Source organism: Cetorhinus maximus, chromosome 1, assembly GCF_964194155.1.
Source record: "Cetorhinus maximus chromosome 1, sCetMax3.hap1.1, whole genome shotgun sequence".
NCBI lineage: Eukaryota > Metazoa > Chordata > Chondrichthyes > Lamniformes > Cetorhinidae > Cetorhinus > Cetorhinus maximus.
In genome coordinates this window covers 16,305,402-16,327,561 of record NC_135879.1, presented here as the reverse complement: position 1 = coordinate 16,327,561, position 22,160 = coordinate 16,305,402, and the positions used below count along the sequence as shown (strand labels likewise).

The following is a 22,160-nucleotide window of genomic DNA, read 5'->3' as shown; positions in this document are numbered from 1 at the left end:
ACCCATAGGCAGGGAGGTCCTGCATTCCATCAATGAACTTAGTTATTTCTTCTGCCACCTTCCTATCCTATAAAACTTTCAACCTCTCAATTCTTCCTTCACTTTCTGTCACTCTCTTTAGCTCTGTTTTCCTTGGCCTCTCTACCTCTCACCACTCAATCTGTTCCTCCTTTCCTTTTTGTCTACACTCTAGTTCTGTTCTTTTGCTTTCCTTTTCTCCCCAATGAGCTTTTACACAAATGCCTGCCAGTGTAAACAAGTCAGCTGTTACTCACTCCCAATGCCTGATGTTGAACATGACATATGGGGATGGAAAGCTGTTTAAACTGATGCAAAGCCAATAACACTTGCATTTCTCGCTGTTTCTGGACATGGGATTAAGAACATCTTTAGTCTCAAGTAGAGGTTTCTCTATAATGTTCAATCAATAATAACAATATCAACTTGTAACTATTGCACCTTCAATGTACAAACATCCCAAGGAGCTACACTGGAGCAACCAGGCCATATAAGGGTTTATTAGGTGACCAAAAAGCTGGTCAAAGAGGTAGCTTTTAAGCATCGCCTTAAAGGGGGCAAGGGAAGTAGAGAGGCAAAGAGGTTTTTGGAGGGAATTTCGGGGCATAGGGCCTCAGCAGCTGGAGGCACACTGCCAACCGTGGAAGGGTTAAAATCGAGAATGCAGAAGAGGCCAGAATTTGAGGAGTCCAGCCATTTTGGAGGGCAGTGGGGCTGAAGGTGGTCTGACAGATGGGGGGGGGGGGTCGAGGCCATGCAGGAATTTGAAAACAAACATAAGAATTTTAAAGTTGAGGGGACAAGGAAAGGGAATGTGGTCAGCAGTTTAGTGAAAAAGGGGGCAGGGGGCAAGAGGGAGGGCTCCCTGATATTTAGAGGAAAAAGGTAGAACAGTGGGACGCCAAGCAAGCCAGACTATATCAGAGGAGAAATACACCCATATGGCATTGTCCTACCAACATCAGAGCAAGGCTCCTTAGACAGCACCTTCCAAATCCATGAACTCTACTGCCTAGAAGGACAAGGGCAGCAGATGAATGGGAACACTAACATCTGCAAGTTCCTCTCCAAGTCATACATCATCCTGACTTGGAACTATATCGCCGTTCCTTCACTGTCGCTGGATCAAAATTCTGGAACTCCCTGTCTAACAGTACTGTAGGTGTACCTACACCACGTGGACTGCAACGGTTCAAGAAGGCGACTCCACAACTTCTCAAGGGCAATTAGGGATGGGCAATAAAAATGCTGGCCTAGCCAGTGATGCTCATCATATTAGACAACAGAGTTAATAAATTTGAACTTCAGGTCCATTCCAATGTTGTCTGATCCTACCAAAGCCTTCTATGGTGTCCAAGCCAGAACCCACCTTTCCTTAGATCTGCGCGCCAGTGTTTATATTCACCCTCTGGCCCGCATGAAGTCTCATGGCATCGGGTCAAACATAGACAAGGAAACCTCCTGCTGATTACCACGAACCACACCACAGGGTGCTCCCCACCACCCCCACCACCCCCCCCTCCCCCCGTAACCCCCGTCAGCTGATGAGTCAGTACTTCACCATTTGAACATCACTTGGAGGAAGAATTGAGGGTGGCAAGGGTGCAGAATGTACTCTGGGTGGCGGACCTCAATGTCCATCACCAAGATTGGCTTAGTAACACCACTACTGGCCGAGCTGGCTGTGTCCTAAAGGGCATAGCTGCTAGACTGGATCTGCAGCAGGTGGTGAGGGAACCAACAAGATGGAAGAACATATTGACCTCATTCTCACCAACCAGTCCATGACAGTATCAGTAGGGGTGACAATCGCACAATCATTGTGGAGATGAGGTAGCGTCTTCACATTGAGGACACCATCCATCGTGTTGTGTGGCACTATCACTGTGCTAAATGGATAGATTTTGAACAGATCTAGCAGCTCAGGACTGGGCAACCATGAGTTGCTGTGGGCCATCAGCAGCAGCAGAATTGTATCAAACACAATCTGTAACCCCATGGCCCAGGATATCCTCCAATGGTACCATTACCACCAAGCCAGGAGATCAACCCTGGTTCAATGTAGAGTGCAGGAGGGCATGCCAGGAGCAGTACCAGGCAAACCTAAAAATGAGGTGTCAACCTAGTGAACCTACAGCAAGGACTACTTTCATGCCAAACAGCATATGCAGCAAGCGATAGACGGAGCTACGCGATTTCACAACCAACGGGTCAGATCTAAGCTCTGCAGTCCAGCCACATCCAGTCGTGAATGGTGGTGGGCAATTAAATAACTCACTGGAGGAGGAGGCTCCACAAATATGCCCATCCTCAATGATGGAGGAACCCAGCACATCAGTGCAAAAGATAAGACTGAAGCATTTGCAACAATCTTCAGCCAGAAGTAACTAGTGGATGACCTATCTCAGCCTCCTCTGGAGGTCCCCAGCATCACAGATGCCAGTCTTCAGCCAATTCGATTCACTCCGCGTGACATCAAGAAATGGCAAAAGGCACTGGATACTGCAAAGGTTCTGGGCCCTGACATTATTCCTGCAATAGTGCTAAAGACTTGTGCACCAGAACTTGCCGCAACCATAGCCAAACTGTTCCAGTACAACTACAACACTGACATCTACCCAACAATGTGGAAAATTGCCCATACTTGTCAGGTACACAAAAAGCAGGACAAATCCATCCCAGCCAGTTACTGGCTCATCCGTTTACTCTCCATTATCAGTAAAGTGATGGAAGGGGGTCATCAACAGTGCTATCAAGTGGCATTTGCTTAGCAATAACCTGCTCACTGACACACAGTTTGGGATCAGTCAGGGTCATTCACTTCTGACCTCATTACTTGGTCCAAACATGGACAAAAGAACTGAACTCCAGGGGTGAGGTGAGAGTGACTGGCCTTGACATCAAGGTAGCATTTGACTAAGTGTGGCATCAAGGAACCCTAGCAAAAGTGGAGTCAATGGAAAACGGTAGGAAAATCTCCGCTGATTGGAGTCATACCTAGCACAAAGGAAAATGGCTGTGGTTGTTGGAGGTCAATCATCTCAGTTCCAGGACATCACTGCAGGAGTTCCTCTGTCCTAGGCCCAACCATCTTTAACTGCTTCAAAAATAACCTTGCTTTCATTATAAGGTCAGAAGTGGGGATGTTCGCTGATGATTGCACAATGTTCAGCACCATTCATAACTCCTCAGGTACTGAAGCAGTCCATGTCCAAATGCAGCAAGACCTGGACAATATCCAGGCTTGGGCTGACAAGTGGCAAGTAACATTTGTACCACACAAGTGCCAGGCAATGACCATCTCCAACAAGAGAGAATCTAACCACCACCCCTTGAAACTCAATGGCATTACCATCGCCGAATCCCACACTATTAACATCTCGGGGGTTACCATTGACCAGAAACTGAACTGGACCAGCCATATAAATACTGTGGCTATAAAAGCAGGTCAGACACTAGGAATCCTGCGATGAGTAACTCACCTCCTGACTCCCCAAAGCCTGTGCATCATCTACTAGGCACAAGTCAGGAGTGTGATGGAATACTCTCCGCTTGCCTGGATGAGTGCAGCTCCCACAACACTCAAGAAGCTTGACATCATCCAGGGCAAAGCAGCCCACTTGATGAGCACCCCTTCTGCTAACATTCACTCCCTCCGCCACTGATGAACAATGGCAGCAATGTGTACCATCTATAAGATGCACTGCAGAAACACACCAAGGCTCCTTAGGCAGCACCTTCCATACGCACAACCACAACATCTAGAAGAACAAGAGCATTAGATACATGGGAACACCACCACCTGGATTTGCCCTCCAAGCCACTCACCATCCTGACTTGGAAATATATCGCCGTTCCTTCACTGTTGCTGGGTCAAAATCCCAGAACTCCCTTCCTAACAGCACTGTGGGTGTACCTACACCACATGGACTTCAGCGGTTCAAAAAGGCAACTCACCACCACCTCCTCAAGGGTAATTAGGGATGGGCAATAAATGTTGGCCTAGCCATCAACGCCCACATCTTGTAAAAATGAATTTATGAAACAATTAAGTAATCAGGAGGGTGCAGCCTTAGGAACTCAATCAAGGGAAACCAGTCCACCAGTCCTGCTTCTGCCAATGTTTCGGGTCTTCTACGGAGAGGTCAGAATTTAGCCTGCCTTTGGACACAGTAGAAAATGTTCTTGTTTACTCATTTAGACAGAAAACTGATTGTTTCCATTGTCCCATCTGATTTTCTGGTCGGTCCTCTGTACTGCCAACTATTTAGGTCAGAACCCATTATCTCAATAAATTAAGATTAAATTAATTAAGATTCAATTAATTAAGGAAAGCCAGTGTGGATTTGTTAAAGGCATATTGTGTCAGCAAAGTTGAGGCCCATGGAATCAAAGAGACAGCGGCTGCTTGAATACAAGTGACAGGAAACAAAGTAATGGTAAAAGGTTGTTTTTCTAACTGGAGGAAGATATATAGTGGTGTTCCCAGGGGTCAGTACATATGTGTATATTAATCATTTCAACTTGGGTGTACAGGGCCCAATTTCAAAATTTGCAGACAGCAAAACACTTGGAAGTATTGTGAGGAGGATAGTGATAGAGCTCAAGAGGGAAAGAAAGGGCAGACAGGTGGCAGATGAAGTTTAGTGCCGACAAATGTGAAGTGATATGTTGTGGTCAGAAGAAGGAGAAGAGGAAATATAAAACAAAGGGTGGGATTCTTTAGGGGGTGCAGGAATAGGGAGGCTTGGGGGTAAATGTGAACAAATTGTTGAAGGTGTCAGGGCAGGTTAAGAAAATGGTTAAAAATGCAAATGGAATCCTGGGCAGATGTGTACATCTGTATTTTTCCAAATCCTAGGTTGTCCTGTCGTTGGGGACAAAACCAGGGTTCGAGCCTGTGTAGATGGACGACAGGACCCCACGCAGGATATTACCACTGGCAGCCAATTAAAAGGCCAGTGCCAGGACTGCTGTCCAGTTGAGGATGGCAGAGCTGCTGGCCAATCAGAAGGCCAGCAACCAGCAGCCTCAGCAGCACCACCACTAAAGCAGGAAGAAGAGGGCGCTTGCATGTTTCCATGCCCTCAAAGGCCAGGAAAGCTTTTTTATTAATGTGTTGAGTCGAGGCAGGCAGGCCTTGGCGATCGAAGGGTTGAATTCTCCAGGCCTAGCTATTGCCTCTGTGGGTGGTTGCCATCTGTAAGCCATGGAGGACCCATAAAGGCCCCAACCCCCAGGACCTGCCGCAAGGCAATCACAGTTTACCTGGCAGACTCCGCACACATCAGGGACCTGTCCCAGCACTGGTAAAATGTCGGTGGTGTTGAGAAGTGGTAGTGAATTGGCCAATTAACTGGCCGCCTGGCTTCGGTCAACAGGCAGCCGCCCTGCTGCTATTCCTGCCATTAAGAATATCCTCTGGCAGCGGAAAGACATTGGACACCCCGAGCTCTGCCTTCTGCCACCATTTTACGATGTTTTGCCAACTCCCCAACCTGTCTCCGGACAGCAGCTAAAATCCAGCCCATAGATGACAAAAGCAAGGGAGTTATGGTAAACCTTTATAAAACACTGGGTTCCGCCTCAAATGGAGTGTCCAATTCTGGGCACTTTTGGAAGGATGTGAAGGCATTGGAGAGGATGCAGAAAAGATTCACGAGAATGGGTTTCAGGAACTTCAGTTATGAAGACAGATTGGGGAAGTTGGGATTATTCTCGTTAAAGAAGGGAAGGTTGGGAGGAGATTTGACAGAGGTGTTCAAAATTGTGACGGATCTGAATTTTTAAAAAATCCATTCATGGGATGCGGGCTTCGCTGGCTGGGCCAGCATTTATTGCCCATCCCTAGTTGCCCTTGAGAAGGTAGTGGTGAGCTGCCCTCTTGAACCGCTGCAGTCCATGTGGTGTAGGTACACCACAGTGCTGTTAGGTAGGGAGTTCCAGGATTTTGATCCAGCGACATTGAAGGAACGGCGATATATTTCCAAGTCAGGATGGTGATTGACTTGAAAGGGAACTTCCAGGTGTTGGTGTTCCCATCTACCTGCTACCCTGCCACTTGTCAGCCCAAGCCGGGTATTGTCCAGGTCTTGCTGCATTTGGACATGGATTGCTTCAGTATCTGAGGAGTTGTGGATGGTACTGAACATTGTGCAATCATCAGCTAACATCCCCACATCTGACCTTGTGATGGAAGGAAGGTCATTGATGAAGCAGCTGAAGATGGTTGGCCCTAGGACACTACCCTGAGGAACCCCTGCAGTGACGTCCTGGAGCTGAGATGACTGACCTCCAACAACCACAACCATCTTCTTTTGTGCTAGGTATGCCATCTTCTTTTGTGCTAGGTATGACTCCAATCAGCGGAGAGTTTTCCCCCTGATTCCCATTGACTCCAGTTTTGCTAGGACTCCTTGATGCCACACTCGGTCAAATATTGCCTTGACGTCAAGGGCAGTCGCTCTCACCTCACCTCAGGAGTTCAGCTCTTTTGTCTATGTTTGAACCAAGGCTGTAATGAAGTCAGGAGCTGAGTGGCTCTGGTGGAACCCAAGCTGGGCATCAGTGAGCAAGTTAATGCTAATCAAGTGCCGCTTGATAGCACTGTTGATGACCCCTTCCATTACTTTACTGATGACGGGGCAGTAATTGACCAGGTTGGATTTGTCCTGCTTTTTATGTACAGGACATACCTGGGCTATTTTCCACATTGCTGGGTAGATGCCAGTGTTGTAGCTGTACTGGAATGGCTTGGCTAGGGGGCACGGCAAGTTCTGGAGCACAAGTCTTCAGTATTATTACCGGAATGTTGTTAGGGTCCGTAGCCTTTGCAGTATCCAGTGCCTTCAGCCGTTTCTTGATATCATGTAGAGTGAATTGAATTGGCTGAAGACTGGCATCTGTGATGCTGAGGACCTCTGGAGGAGGCTGAAATGGACCATCCACTCGGCACTTCTGGCTGAAGACTGTTGCGAATGCTTCAGCCTTATCTTTCGCACCGCTGTGCTGGGCTCCTCCAGCATTGAGGATAGGCATATTTGAGGAACCACCTCCTCCTGTAAGTTGTTTAATTGTCCACCACCGTTCACAACTGGATGTGGCAGGACTGCAGAGCATAGATCCGTTGATTGTGGGATAGCTTAGCTCTGTCTATCACTTGCTGCTTATGCTGTTTGGCATGCGAGTAGTCCTGTTTTATAGCTTCACCAGGTTGACACCTCATTTTTAGGTATACCTCGTGCTGCTCCTGGGCATGCCCTCCTGCACTCTTCATTAGAGTATAGAGTAGATGGCAAGAATAGAGTAGATGGCAAGGAACCATTCCCTTTGGTGAATGGATCAAAAACTAGAGGGCACAGACTTAAGGTAATTGGAAAAAGAGCCAAAGATTACATGAGGAAACATTCTTTTACACAGTGAGTCGTATAGCATCTGGAATGCAATGCCTTAGGGGCTAGAGGAGGCAGATTCATTGGGGCTTTCCAAAGGAAATTGGATAAGCACCTGAAGATAAATTTTTTGTCGGATTCTAGGGAAAGGATGGAGAGCCAGGAGCAGCTGAATTGCTCTTGCCAAGGGCTGGCGTGGGCTTGACATGTTGAATAGCTTCATTCTGTATAGTAACCATTCTGCGCTTTTGTGATTAAGGCCTGTGTCTTTTGTCTTTTCAAGGAAACTAGTATCAAGTGTTTCCATTAATTACTATTCTGATAAAAGATTCTCTTTTTTCACTCATGCCCGATATGATATTATTGGAAATCTGTCACATTTAGATTACAATGCTTTTGAATTTCTCCATTCAGAGCCAGTGAATGCCCTAGTCTGCCTTCTTCTATACCCATACACACTTAATTATTGGCACTGGCTGAAAATATATTTTCTCCATATTTTCAGATTTATATATATTAGCCCTGGAGGAAACCAGCTAAGAGCAATCCTTCTGAGCGTGTTCTGCCTTATGTTTAATGTTTGATGGATATTGCGGAAAATTCTGGCAAGGTTTTGAAGAACTGTCTTCAATTTGTACAAGTCATGTAAATTCTTCACAGGTCTTATCACCCGAGTCTCTGTCTTGCTGGAAACCATATCAAGCAAAATATTCTCACAAACAGAACGACACAAGACTGAAGCACCCTGAGCCGGACTCAAGGAGCACAGTGGATGCCTTTATACAAAGGGAACCTTTTCCTCCTGGGTGATCCCTCTTCTCGCCACACTTGGTTGCGCTTGCCTGTACTTATTTCCATAGGCAAGTCCATTGGGTTACAGGGCATCAGGCTGTTTCAGTTCTTCAGTGCAGAACAAAGGTAGTGTTACACTGCCAGTGGTGTTAACTTTGAGGAGGTAGTTGAGGGAGCAAAAAGAGCCAACTTCAGGGACCAACATCCCATACCCTAAGGAGCCCTGAAAGACAACTGACTCAGTTTTGGGATGGGTCATTTTTAAGTGTCCAGGGCTGCTCTACTAAGGTTTCCCAAGAGTGGATGCAGCCTTTAGCAAGTGTTTGCCACCAAAAAGGTAATTTTATTGCAGGATTACAGAATTGTTACATCACAGATGGAGGCCATTTGGCCTGTGGCGTTTGCACTGGCTCTCTGAATAAACAGTTCACCTAGTTCCATTCGCCCGCCTTCTCCCAGTAACCCTGCATTTCTTCCTTTTCAGATAACAGTCTAATTTCCGTTTGAATGCTTCAATTGAACCTACCTCCACCACACTCTCAGGCAGTGCACATTCCAGACACCAATCACTTGCTGTGTGAAAAAGATTTTCCTCGTGTCACTTTTGCTTCTTTTGCCAATTATTTTAAATCAGTGCCCTCTCATCTCGATCCTTTCACAAGTGGGAACAGCTTCTCCGTATCTACTCTGTCCAAAACCCCTCATGAGTTTGAATACCTCCATCAAATTTCCTCTCATCCCTCTCTTCTCCAAGGAAAAGCATTGTCGTGAATCTTTTCTGCACTCTCTCCAATGCCTTCACATCTTTCCTAAAGTGCAGCACCCAGAACTGGTTGCAATTCTCCAGCTCTGGCTGAACTAGTGCCTGATGTGACAAGTGGCCAAACATTGATCTTTAAAAAATGGACTGAGTATGGGCACCAGCAACTTGCCCAAGAAATGTTAATGATTGGGCTCCAGCCCAATTTCAGGAGGATCTCAGATCTCTCAGGGTTGGGCACACGCTTCACGCACAGCCCTGATTTCAGGCCTGGAAATGCACCGAAGGAAATCTTCACCCCAAGATGTCAGACTGAGGTCCCATGGCTCAGGTGGGTGCAGAAGATGCCAAAGCCAATATTGAAAGAAGAGCAGGGAATTTTCCTAATGACCTAAACTACCTTCATCCTTCAAGCAGCCACTCTAAGAGGAAAAAAAACAGGTTATCTGACCATTTATTTATTTGCTGCTGTGGGATCGTGCTGTGCACACATTTGCTGCCACATTTGCCTACATTACAACGAGACTGCATTTCAAAACTAATCCAATGATTGCAAAGTAGTTTTGTGTGCCCTGAGGATAAATGTAAATTCTTTCATTAGATACAGTATCAAAGAGTGAAAACATAGCTTTTGGCTGCCTCATGTGCAGATGTACAAGATGGTATTTACTTGCCCTTATTTTTGTCTAAACCACAGACAAGCGCACCCAAGATTTTCTGAAAAGCTGCTATTCGACCAGCTCCCAATGCTGACACAAGTAAAGTTTCACCCTTAGAGCTAAGCAGTGTAACTATGATTCATCACTGTTGCAATGGGAAGACACAATTTTCACTTTTCTTAGTTTCAAAAGTGATCATTTTTAACACTGTATTGGTTACAGTACATCAATGAAGCAGAATAGGAGTTTAATTTTGCAGCTGGCAATGATACTTGGCCAAGGGAGAACCTGATGCTGGCACTGGGTTCGGGAAAAGGGAACGTAACCTATTTCTAAGGCTCACAGTCCTCACCTCGATGAGCACAAAAAACTCACAAAGTAAAATGGAAGCGAATGAATAACTCCGCGAATTGTCAGTCGCAAATGGTGTACAAACTATGTGAGATCAGTCAAGGTCCACGTGGCAGATGAAAGTGTTTTGTATTAAGTTGCAGAAAGCAGGGAGTTACCTGTCCTTCTCCCTTCTTTAGCCATTAACAGAGAAAGACTGAAACATGACACTACATCAGCATAAAGGTAACAGCGCTGGAGCTGTGGACTGTGGCGTTACATATACATCGAGCCGGGTCACACCAATAATGAAACCTAGCTCTGTAAATCACATTTTCCAGAGCAACTAGATGCTGTTTAACTGTTACCACAAATCCCTGAACTCAATTTATTGGGAGATTTGACCTCTCTGGAAATTGTCCCAGGACTTGTCCTTTTTATATTAATTCCAGCCAAAAATCCATCTTCAAACACTGGAAATCCGATAATCCTCCCTCAGTTCAACACTAGCTGAATTCTCTAAAGTACACAGCTGTTCTTGAATGATGAACTACATGATTATATGAGGGGAAAAAAAGAACAATTAAATCTCACACAAATTTTTTATAAAATTTAAACCAGGAGTAGGCCCTCAGTATGATAGAATTAATACAGAGTTAATCCCATTAGTTAAAGCTGTCTTTAAACTCATTAGTTTAATACTAAAGTATTTTCTATAACCCAAATCACCTTTTAATGATGTATAATTTTTTTACATTTATTTACTGTTAGGTAGCTGATTGACAATTCTAAGGTTAAGCGAACTTAATCCTTTATAGATAACTGCACCAGTTATTAAATGGAATTGGAGGCTGAATAGTTTGGGGAGTACTTTCGAAAATTGCATGCCCTAGTCAGTTCAGACTGAGGTTTCCTCCTCCATACTGCCTTCCTCTAAGGAATCTCCATAATTTCATACATCAGTGCAAACTGCTTCCTTTCTCTTCTCTCTCTCTATCTCTCTTCTCGTTCTCTCTTTCCATATTGTCTTTACTCGTACAGTCGTAATTTCAGACTGAGCTTCCTTCCTCTACATCTGTCTCACTGGCCATCCAGTCTCCATAACCTCTTTCCCCAGATTTTCTGCACCTCCCCATATTCCCTCTCTTTATCCTTTGTCCACGCCCTCTTCCCAGTTTGCGCTGAATTTAGAGGCTCTGATGTCTATATATTTCAAGGGGACGTGTAATATTTGGTGAGCTTAATCCTCCTTAAATGGTAAAAGCAAAAAAAACTGCAGATGCTGGAAATCCAAAACAAAAATAAAAATACCTGGATAAACTCAGCAGGTCTGACAGCACCTGCGGAGAGGGATAGAGTTAACGTTTCGAGTCCGTATGACTCTTCAACAGAACTAAGGAAAAATAGAAGATAGGTGAAATATAAGCTGGTTTAAGTTGGTGGGGGGGTAGGTGGGACAAGTAGAGCTGGATAGAGGGCCAGTGATAGGTGGAGATAACCAAAAGATGTCATAGACAAAAGGACAAAGAGGTGTTGAAGGTGGTGATATTATCTAAGGGATGTGCTAGTAGGTGACATTAAGGGTAGAAAGCCGGACGAGCAAGGTACAGATAGCCCTAGTGGGGGTGGGGTGGGAGGTAGGGATCGAAATAGGCTAAAAGGTAGAGATAAAACAATGGATGGAAATACATTTAAAAATAATGGCAATAGGTGGGAAAAGAAAAATCTATATAAATTATTGGGAAAAAGGGGGATCGGAAAGGGGGTGTGGGTTGGAGGAGAGAGATCATGATCTAAAATTGTTGAACTCAATATTCAGTCCAGAAGGCTGTAAAGTGCCTAGTAGGAAGATGAGGTGCTGTTCCTCCAGTTTGTGTTGAGCTTCACTGGAACATTGCAGCAGGCCAAGGACGGACATGTGGGCATGAGAGCAGGGTGGAGTGTTGAAATGGCAAGCGACAGGGAGGTCTGGGTCATGCTTGCGGACAGACCGAAGGTGTTCCGCAAAGCGGTCACCCAGTCTGCGTTTGGTCTCTCCAAGGTAGAGGAAGCCGCATTGGGAGCAGCTCCTTAAATGGTGCTTGATTCCCTTAGCACCATCCTCTGGTGTTCCTCCTCTATAATTGAGGCAGCTCAGTGAAGATTCACTAGGCTGATTCCTGAGATGAAGGGGCTATCTTAAGTGGGAAGGTTGAGCAGGGTGCACCTGTACTCATTAAAGTTTAAAAGAATGAGAAGTGATGCTATTGAAATATAAAAACTCTTGAGGAGGCTTCACAGAGTGGATGCTGAGAGGATGTTTCCCTTGTGGGGGCATCTAGTAGGGGTGCATGGTTTAAAAATAAGGTGTTTCCCATTCAAGACGGAGATGAGGAGAAATTTCTTCTCGGAGGGTCATTAATCTTTGGAATTCTCTCCCTCCAGTGAGCAGTGGAGGCTGGGTCATTGAATATATTCAAGGCTGAGTTAGACAGATTTTTGATTGACAAGAGAGTCAAGGATTTTGGGGACAGCCAGGAGAGTGGAGTTAATGCCACATCAGATCAGCTATGATCTATATTGACTGGTGCAGCAGGCTTGGGGAGCTGAATGGCCTACTCCTGCTCCTATTCCTTATGTTCTTACAATGGTATATAGTGACTCTCTGAAGCCAGAGTGAACTGGTAAAACTAATCCCTTTATATTCAGGATGAAACAATCTTGTTTGTAAGCATAGCGCTGATCTGTAATATTCCTTTCCGAACACCCTCTAAGCCGGATTTCTACACCCCAAGCTTGTGACGTTGTCAATATGCATAATAAATACACTGTTGTGTCAATATGCATCCTATATTTCCCTGTACAACCTGTTAATTGCAAACCCACAGAAAGGGTGAGTTGATTTTTTTTTTAGAGATTCTAGTGTTACAAAATTCAGCAATTTAATGTAAAACCAGATCTGATCCTGTCCACTGAAACATGAGACCTTAGAAAATCACACAGATTGTGATGTACTGTATTCCCCTAGAATATTACTCGAGTAGGAGAGAGCCTTAGGCTTAGTGGCAACATTCCTGCCTCCAAGTCAGAGAATGTTTGGTTTGAACTCCATTTTAGATTGTCCTAGCTCATTGGAGATCACAGATCTGAACTCCAGGCTGGCATCCACCCAGAGGGTTCCATATGGTGGGTATAACTGGCTCTCATTCTCATTGTATGAGTTATGGAAGCCCATAAAACCCTCCTGTTGTATAGGACTAACCACAATCTCGGCTGGTATAAAGATGATTATAGCCATGGAAGGAGCACTGTCATCGCAGCCTGTCACATTCTTAATCAGCCTACAAATTCTTCCATCACTTCACAACTTTTTTCCTTTATTATTTCACGGAACGAGGGTCTCACTGGAAAAGCCAGCATTTGTTGCCCATCCCTAATTGCCCTTGAACTGAGTGGCTTGCTAGGCCATTTCAAAGGGCAGTTAAGAGTCAACCACACTGGGTGCAGGTCTGGAGTCACATGTAGGCCAGACCAGGTAAGGTTGGCAGATTTCCTTCCCTAAAGGGGATCAGTGAACCAAATGATTGGTTTTTACAACAATCAACGATAGCTGTCACGGTCAGCGTTACTGACATGAGCTTTATATTCCAAATTTATGAATTGAATTTATATTCCACCTGATGCCGTGGTGGGATTTGAACCCATATCCCCAGAGCATTAGCTTGGGCCTCTGGATTACTAGTGCAGTGATCATCTCCTCCACTAGTCACTAGTGGACAGCTACAAAAAGCAATCTAAAGAGACTAATGGAATGATGGCCTTTACCTCAAGAGACCTAGAACCCAAAGGGGTGCAGCTGCGCTTCAGTTGTACAGAGCTTTGGCCAGACCCCACCTGGAGTACTGTATTAGGTTCTGGGCTTCACACCTTAGGGATATATATATATATATATATATTCAAGGGTTCAACTGTGTTGGCAGGTTGCATGGACTTAGCTTGTATTCTCTTAAATTCAGAAGATTGTGAGGGGTGATCAAATTAAGGTGTTTAAAAGGATTTGATAGGGTAGGTACAGAGAAGCCTTTACTCTCAATGAGGGAATCCAGAATAAAAAGGCATAATCTTAAAATTAGAGCAAACCCATTTAAGAGTGAAATCTAGAGTTATTTCCCTAAAGGGCAACTTAAAGGGCAGAATTTTGCCCTCGTCGGGCATGCGCAGTGGGCGGACCTGGGAGGGGCCGAGAAACTGACTGCTTCTCGCGATCGGGCCCTGGCTGTGATTTCATGCTGGCTGGCCATTTAACGGGCAGCCAGCGTGAAACGCGCTCTGCAGCGCTGAGCGCTGCCGGGGTGGGGGCAGGAGAAGCGCGAGCGCTGAAGTTCGCACATGCGCATGGGTGGGTGCAGTAAAAGCTCCCTGAGGCACAGAGCTGCTTCAGGAAGCTGAAGATTTTTATCAATAAAAATAAAGATTTTTAAAGTAACGAAAACATGTCCTCTCATGTGACTCTGTCACATGAGCAGGGACATGTTAAATAGGAGTGCAAAAAGTATTTTTAAAAAATCACTGGTCGAAACCTCATCCCGCCCGTGGACGAGGTTTCGCAAAAAATGCAGAGGCCGCTTGGCCTTTTTGCCTGCCTGCCAACCAAACGGTTGGACGGACAGCAAAAAACTCCAAACAATTCGTTAATTAAGGGCCTTAGTAGGCCGCTCAATTGTCAGCGGGCGCACTGCCGACTCCTGCGCACACCCACCAACCAAAATATCACACAAGCGCGTGATGACGTCAAGACACTCGCCCAATGTCATCGCGCGTCATTTTATGCTCGAGCGTGTTGGTCGCATGCCCGCTTGTCGAGGGGAAATCTCTGGCCAAAGTTTCAAGACTGAAATCAGTAGATTTTCATTGGATAACGGTATTGAGGGATATGGAACATTAGTGAGTGAATGAAGTTGAGGTCCAGATCAACTATGATCTAATTAAATGGCAGAATAGGCTCCGGGGATCTGAATGATATAATGCTGTTTTGATGTTATTATATTCCTCTATGCGTCATAGTATTGCCCCCAAGGGAAGAGTGCAAAAATGTGAAGAGCAATGGGTACCAGAGTAAATCAATACCCATTCATTCTCACTCCAGCAGAGATCAGATGTAGATATTTTGCCAAGAAAAATGGATGCATACTCTGTCTCTCACATCCCCCACATTGAGCAGTAAGATTGGATACCATCACCTGGTTAAACATCAAACAATGAACAGGTATGAAATTAAAACAACAGTGCCAACCTCTGTTTCGTAGCTCATGCCACAACCATTAGCTCTTTGACTCATTTAAACCTGCTAATGGCAGGGAGCGTACAATGGAGGGCATGGCGTTCGTCAAGGGAGTAGCGGCCAATTTTGAGGTGCCGGAGCTCTAAAAAAATGTGTTGGTCATATCATTTTTAAACCTACCATTACGTTTTTTTTTTACACATTAATCATCTGAGTCTCCAGAAGTCTGTAAAACTATGCTTTTTAACTTAAAAATATTTGTGTCCCCACTGTCACCAACCTCTTTCTCACCCCTCCTTCCAACAGGTCCCCCACCCCAAACCCCCACCCTCCCAAACCCTCTGTCAACCCCCAGACCGTAACCCACCCCCAAACCTCCCCTTCCACCCCAACCCCCTCCAACCTCCTCCCCACCACTTCCCCCATTTCCCCACAACCCCTTCCTCTTCCCCACCCCAATCCCCTCTCCACACCTGCCTCCCCGCACCCCCCTCCTCATCCTCCAACCTCCCCTTCCATCCCAAGGTCCTCCAATCTCCTCCCCGCCCCTCCCCCCCAAGCTCCCCAACGCTCCCACTCCCCTGCCCCAACGCCCCCTACCCTCCTTCCCAACCCACAACCCCCTCTCCACCTCCTTCCCCGCTCCCCAACCCCCACCCTCCCCTGATCTCCATGTCCCCAACAACACTGCCCTCCCACTCCCCAACCCCCCAACCTCCCCAGCAGCAGCGCAACAACGAGTGAAATTGACCTGACAGGACTGGCTTCAAAAAATTGGAACTCTCAGGCTGAACGTTTTGATTTTTTTTTTCAAAGCCAGCCTGTCAGGTCCTAAGCTCTGGCTTCTCAGCGGGTGGGTGACAAGAGCTCTGTTTAAAACCGGCTTGTCCAACCTTTGCGTTTGGGGAGCCCCATTTCCGTATTATTTCCCCGTCAAGGGAGCAATGAGCAAATTTCGGCAAGATAAGGTTCGGCACAACTTTAAACTGAAGTTTGAAAAAAAGTTAAGGTATTAAGAAACACCTGCCGAGCAAAAATAAAGCAATGTCATAAGAATAAGTTGTTAAGCTATAAAAAAAAAGTCATTAATAACAATGACCAGAGTGTGATAGGGTCAGAGTGTGTGTGCTCCAGGCTCAATCCCAGTGTCAGGGTGCTCACTCACTTGGCTTCACCCACTGTCTGTGTGTATGTGTTGGTGTGTGGTGTGCTCGCTTCGGCAGCACATATACTAAAATTGGAACGATACAGAGAAGATTAGCATGGCCCCTGCGCAAGGATGACACGCAAATTCGTGTATGTGTTGGTGTGTGGTGGTGAGGTTAAGTGAGAAAATTGAGACTGGGAGTAAGGCAGACACACGATCACACTTCACTCACTCTCTCACTCTAACACACACACACTCTCTCCCACACGTGGCAGTCAGCCCCCCTCCTGACCTGGGGCTCCACAGCATCCCACTCCCGGGCCTCGCAGCCAGCCTCTCCTCCCCAGGACCCCGTCACTCCGCTCCCTAGCTCCCCCCTCCACCCCCCCACCACCCCCACACCCCTTCCCCCCACCTCTCCCCCGGCACTCTGCTGCCCAGCACTCCGCTCCCTGGGACTTGGTGCAACGCTTTGGCAGCACTACACCCCTGGTGTTCATGTGACCACTGTTGGGATGAGGAGGCCAGGACTGTTCATGCAGGCCATAATTTAGTCCTGTGAACTACTGATTGCCACATTTTCCCACTACTCCCAGGTTAGGGCCAAAGCAGACGATCGTGGTTTTTGGCTGAATTGGGTTCAAATGTAATGCCTCCCTATATTTGTATAGCCCAATGTCACTCACGTCTGGGAACATAGGAAAACAGGTATGTACATGGTGACCCTAACAGCACTCACTGGTTTTATGTGCATATCGGACAGCAAACTCCAGTGGCCACTCATGTGTAGTTAAATGCAGGAATCCAGGAGTTGCTGCCTAAGATGCACCCCTCCTCCTTAAGCTTCCTGAGAATGACATCTCACTGTTTGACTTAACATTTAAATTTACTGGACAGTATGAAGTTCTGGTAACTCAGCACATAGGCACAGACTAAAATCGCCAAAAATAGTTAGGGCTTGTCCATTTCAGTCTAAGTGCCCTTTTAATGGCCTGGCATGTTTAATTACTACCACACAACCTCTCTGACACTGAAAATTAGCTTTACAAATATTGAGTCTCATTCCTTCAATTTTCAATAATTCTCCTTCTCTTTCTCTTAATCCAATCTTTCATTCTCTCTTTTTATTTTGTTTCCTGTACGTACTTTGGCAGTAGATCCACTATTCTAATTGAAAATTCCTGAGTAAGGTTCTACACCATTGATCAATAATTCTCTAATCTGATTGGTGAAAGAGATACACAGTTGCTAGCCTTGTTCACACAGATCCTATACGACCTGGAGCTGTTTGGATGTTTGGCTGAGAGTAGTCTTCCATACGAAACCCCAAAGAAAGTATGTGGGCGGGTGTGAGTCGAACAACAACTTGCTCAAAGCAAAATGCAGCCCTAATGAACCACTTGGAATTTTCTGTCACAATCTAGGATCATGTATGATCAGTAGTGGGAGGTAGTTGAGCATGCCTAATGCCCACAGAGCCATGCTTCAGCATGTGTCACATTCAGAAGATGAGGAGAGTGAGAAAATGCCATAAACTTTGTTAATACCATTAACAACACAACATTACAGGGGGAAAATGCTGACTAAATTTTATGATTTAACATTAGTGCTGAACTTCATGCTTCCTAAACACATATTAGAAATTTGGACTTGGGCAACAATATACCCGAACTAATTCAAATGATCTACTACAGCATTTTGGCACAATGCGCTTTTGAAACTGTATTGTTGCTATAATATGTTTCTACAATTCAAACAGCACACTACACTCACACTAACATGAAGGCAGATCCCACAGGATAATGGAAAAAATGACCATGGCCAAAACAGAGAAAAGGGAAAAAAAATCAAGAACACAAAGCTTTCCTAAACAGCATAGTGAGCATTTAGTTATTCGGAGAATACTTGGATTGTGGATGTATTAAACATTGAATGGAGTTCCATTAAAACGTCAATGTCTAGACGATGTACTTAAGAAAATCAGTTCAATGAATAACACAGGAGTCATATCCACCGTTCTAGCTTTGCTAGCGCTAATTCTTCAACAAGAGGGTTCTGTTCTAATCCCATTAATATGCCTTTTCTCCATATGTGTGAAAAATTTATCCTACCTTCCTTTTTTATTTTCCTAGTAATAATTCTGAGTCTATGCCAATTGTCACCAATTCATCAACCAGTGCAAATACAGGGACATATAATCAGAATAGCAGGATGTAATGTCTGGAATTTCTCAAGTAGTTCCTCCAATCTCCTGCTCTAACCTTACACCTTTCTCCAAGGCCTCCCTGAATGCCTGCTAAAGTTGCAGTGGGGGACGGGGGAACCTCTTCAGTAATTCTACCCACAAGAGGTTACACATAGGTTTCACAATGCACTTGTGGGAACATACAACCCAAAACAGATGTAAGACTCCAAGTTTCAGTTGGTGATGTTAGTGAACAAACACTTACAATTAGAATTACAGCTAGGGTTCCTCTGATCTCCTGCCATAATGTTGGTGGAAAGATTATGCTACTTTGCCAGTATTTTCACTGACAGGAGATGGGAAGAACCCCTGCGTAAATTCCTGGTGATGATTTCAGCTTCTCGTCTGCGTGGTATGGCACAACCGAGCCAGCTCTCAAGGACATTAAAACACATATCAATTTTCTGTCAACATCATTTGAACCCTCAATTTACAGTTAATCTATACCCTCTGATTTATATCCTAGCATCTAAACATTTCTTTACAGTTCAAACAACGTTTTGAAACTTCAAGATAAAAGCAAAATACTGCAGATGCTGGAAATCTGAAATAAAAACAAAAATAGCTGGAAAAGCTCAGCAGGTCTGACAGCATCTGTGGAGAGGAAGACAGGATTAACGTTTCAAGTCCGTATGACTCTTCATAAAGAAAAATAAAAATGAGGTGAAATATAAGCTTTTTGAGGGGGGGTGGGACAGGTGGAGCTGGATAGAGGGCCAGTGATAGGTGGAGGCAAAGAAGAGATTGCCAAAGATGTAGTAGACAAAAGGACAAAAGGGTGTTGATGGTGGTGATATTAGCTAAAGGATGTGCTAATGGTGACATTAAGGGTAGAAAGCAGGACGAGCAAGTGACAGATGGCCCTAGTGGGGGTGGGGTAGGGGGCACCTTGGTCGAGGGTGGGATTTTCCGATCCCGCCAGTGGCAGACATTGCTGCTGACTTTTGGCCGCTCTCCAAATTTTCCCGTCCCACCCGTGTCGATGCCCACCGCTGGTGGGACCACAAAATCCCAGCCATAATTTGGGATTTACAAATTTTGCAGTTGGATGGTGCAAGAGATAGTTTTCAATACTTCATGAAATTAGTGTGCGCACTAGCACGCATCATGGATGTCACTGTACAGATATGGCAATGGTCGAGGGGAGTAGGCTTTGAGAAACTGTACAGTACAAGGATGGCCTAAGCGGAGGAAGAATATGGCTTAATTTGTGAAGGAAGAGTTAAATGCAAAATGCAACCTACACACCTGTGGTAACCTGTTAATGATAATTAAGCCAGTTCATAAAGAACTGTTATAAACTAGCTTAGTGGCCTGGCACAAAGAGCAATTCAAGCTTTTACTGCAAGTCTCTGTGATTATAATGAAGTTCTTGTAAATAAAGCTTTGGCCCATTACACATAAACTGGAGGGTTCTTTGATGCTGTGATTGTTGTTGGATTTACCCTCCAGAAAGAGTGAAGTCTTTGAGAGATTTGGAAAGGCTGATTATCTCACCTACTCTTAGTTGGTGGTGGTGGTGGGGGGGTGGGGAGAGGCACCGGGTGGTTTCATTCACCTTGGGCAGAATGCAAAATGGGTGGCGACAAACCAGCAGCTTGTTTGACAAAGCGTCCGGATGTCTTATCCATTGAATTTTACCCCAGTGATTCGAGATTGTGGTCTAGTTTGTCATTGTGAAATCAGTCTGGTGGAGGCCTGCCAGGATGAGCCCCTGGCTAGGAGATGCCTGTTGGATCGCATATCCATGTGATGAATGTGTCTTTGGCCAACTGGCATTGAGATGAGCAGGAACGGCCATGATGTGCAGAGCTAGACTCTAATCGTGGCACTCCAGCACAACTCCAAAATTCAGCACCAGTGAGCATTTCCGCCCAAGGAAATCATGACATTCTGAAAGAGTGATTTTAATCCTTGCCTCATTGACGTAAAGCAGGCGGGCTGGCAGCCTATGAACCACACCAATTCCCCATTTTAACCTGAGCAGACGACTGAGGTACAGTACTATCCATCAAAAACTGGCAGGATCTTCCTTTTAAATATGCACTTTGGGCTCTGATGGTATCTTCGGGACCTGACTGCTATTTTAACCAGACTTTTAGACACGGAAACCGTTGGAGCTTTTTCACAGGCTGGTGTCGAGACCAGATGAGGCCCATAAAGGTTAAGCCTTTTCATTCTTTTGAATTTCCTTGTGAGGGCCAAAGCAGCAAAATTGCTCATCAAAGACGGGAAAAGGAAAGTTAAGGTCCTTCTCTGTCCTGGGTTTCCCCAACCTCCTGAACCCCCCCTACCTGAGTTTTGGAGACTGTTTCTTTGGTACCCGGCTGAGGCCTCCTGTGTCTCCACCTGCTACTTCCCGTCCATTTTGGGTGGGAGACTGACTGACCCTGCACAGCTTAAGCTCAGAAACTGGATTTTCCCTTGTCCCACACTGGCCTGGTGGGCCCCTGCCCTCTCAATGAGTTAAAACCGGGGCTGATATAGGGGACAAATACGGAAGACAGGGAGAGATAGATCTCGGAGTTGGGGATGGGGTGGGGAGGGGCTAATTTAAATTTTTTTTTTTCAGTGAATGTGTTTTGAATGGATTAAAATCAGGTCCAGAGAGAGAGAGAGTAGATGCTGTGGTAATAAGACATGCGTGTTTAAAGTCTGGATTTAGCCCCAATTTTGGGGCTAATTGCTGATTTCCCACAATTTAAACATGGCTAGGGATGCTAAAACGGACACTTGCACATTTAGTAATCAAATGCTGATTAGAAGTAATTTTCCTGAAGCGATATTTGTAGCCTCCATCCACTGAAGGGGAGGAGTATCTGGGCTAATACACAACAGGAGGTTTCAGAATGACTCAGAGACTGAGGGAGAGGGCATACAGTTTCTCTGTCACAGCACTGGAGTTCCAGAGGGGGACAGATGTTCTGGAGGGAGTAGGGAAGGTAGGGAGTCCACCTCGCCCTCCTGACCCTCACTCCTCCAGCTGGTGCTGATCTGCCGAGTTGGCATTATCTCCTCCCCCCATTCCTCCTCAAGAGCAAGCAGTATCCTTATCCCTGTTGTGGCTTATAACAATAGCAACCAGCAATCTTTTATTCATGTGATGTGGGCATCGCTGGCTAGCCCATCCCTAATTGCCCTTGTTCAGGGGGCAGTTAAGAGTCAACCACATTGCTGTGGGTCTGGAGTCACATGTAGGCCAGGCTGGGTAAGGATGGCAGATTTCTTTCTATAAAGGACATTAATGAACCAGATGAGTTTTTACGACAATTGGCAATCATATTCATCATCAGACTTTTAATTCCAGATTTTTATTGAATTCAAATTTCACCATCTCGAAATCTGGGTCTCTGGAAACTAGCCCAGCAACAATACCACCATGCCACTGCTTCCCTTGAGACAGGCAGGTACGTAATTAGGTATTGTCCATGAGGGACTAGAGGCATCTCTCTCTATTAGAGAGAGAAAATTGGTTAAAAACGTGACGGGCTCCACCCCACATCGAGCATGGGCAGGTGAGGAGACAGGTCCCACATCTACCTCAGCTAGAACAGGAAT

General features: G+C 45.5%; 1 non-coding gene across 1 annotated transcript; it reads left to right on the top strand.

Annotated features, from left to right (window-relative positions):
- Window positions 1-16,417: 16,417 nt before the first annotated feature.
- LOC144689078 (U6 spliceosomal RNA) lies at window positions 16,418-16,524 on the top strand. Its single transcript, XR_013578558.1, has one exon. It is a non-coding gene; the product is annotated as a U6 spliceosomal RNA (small nuclear RNA).
- Window positions 16,525-22,160: the final 5,636 nt, after the last annotated feature.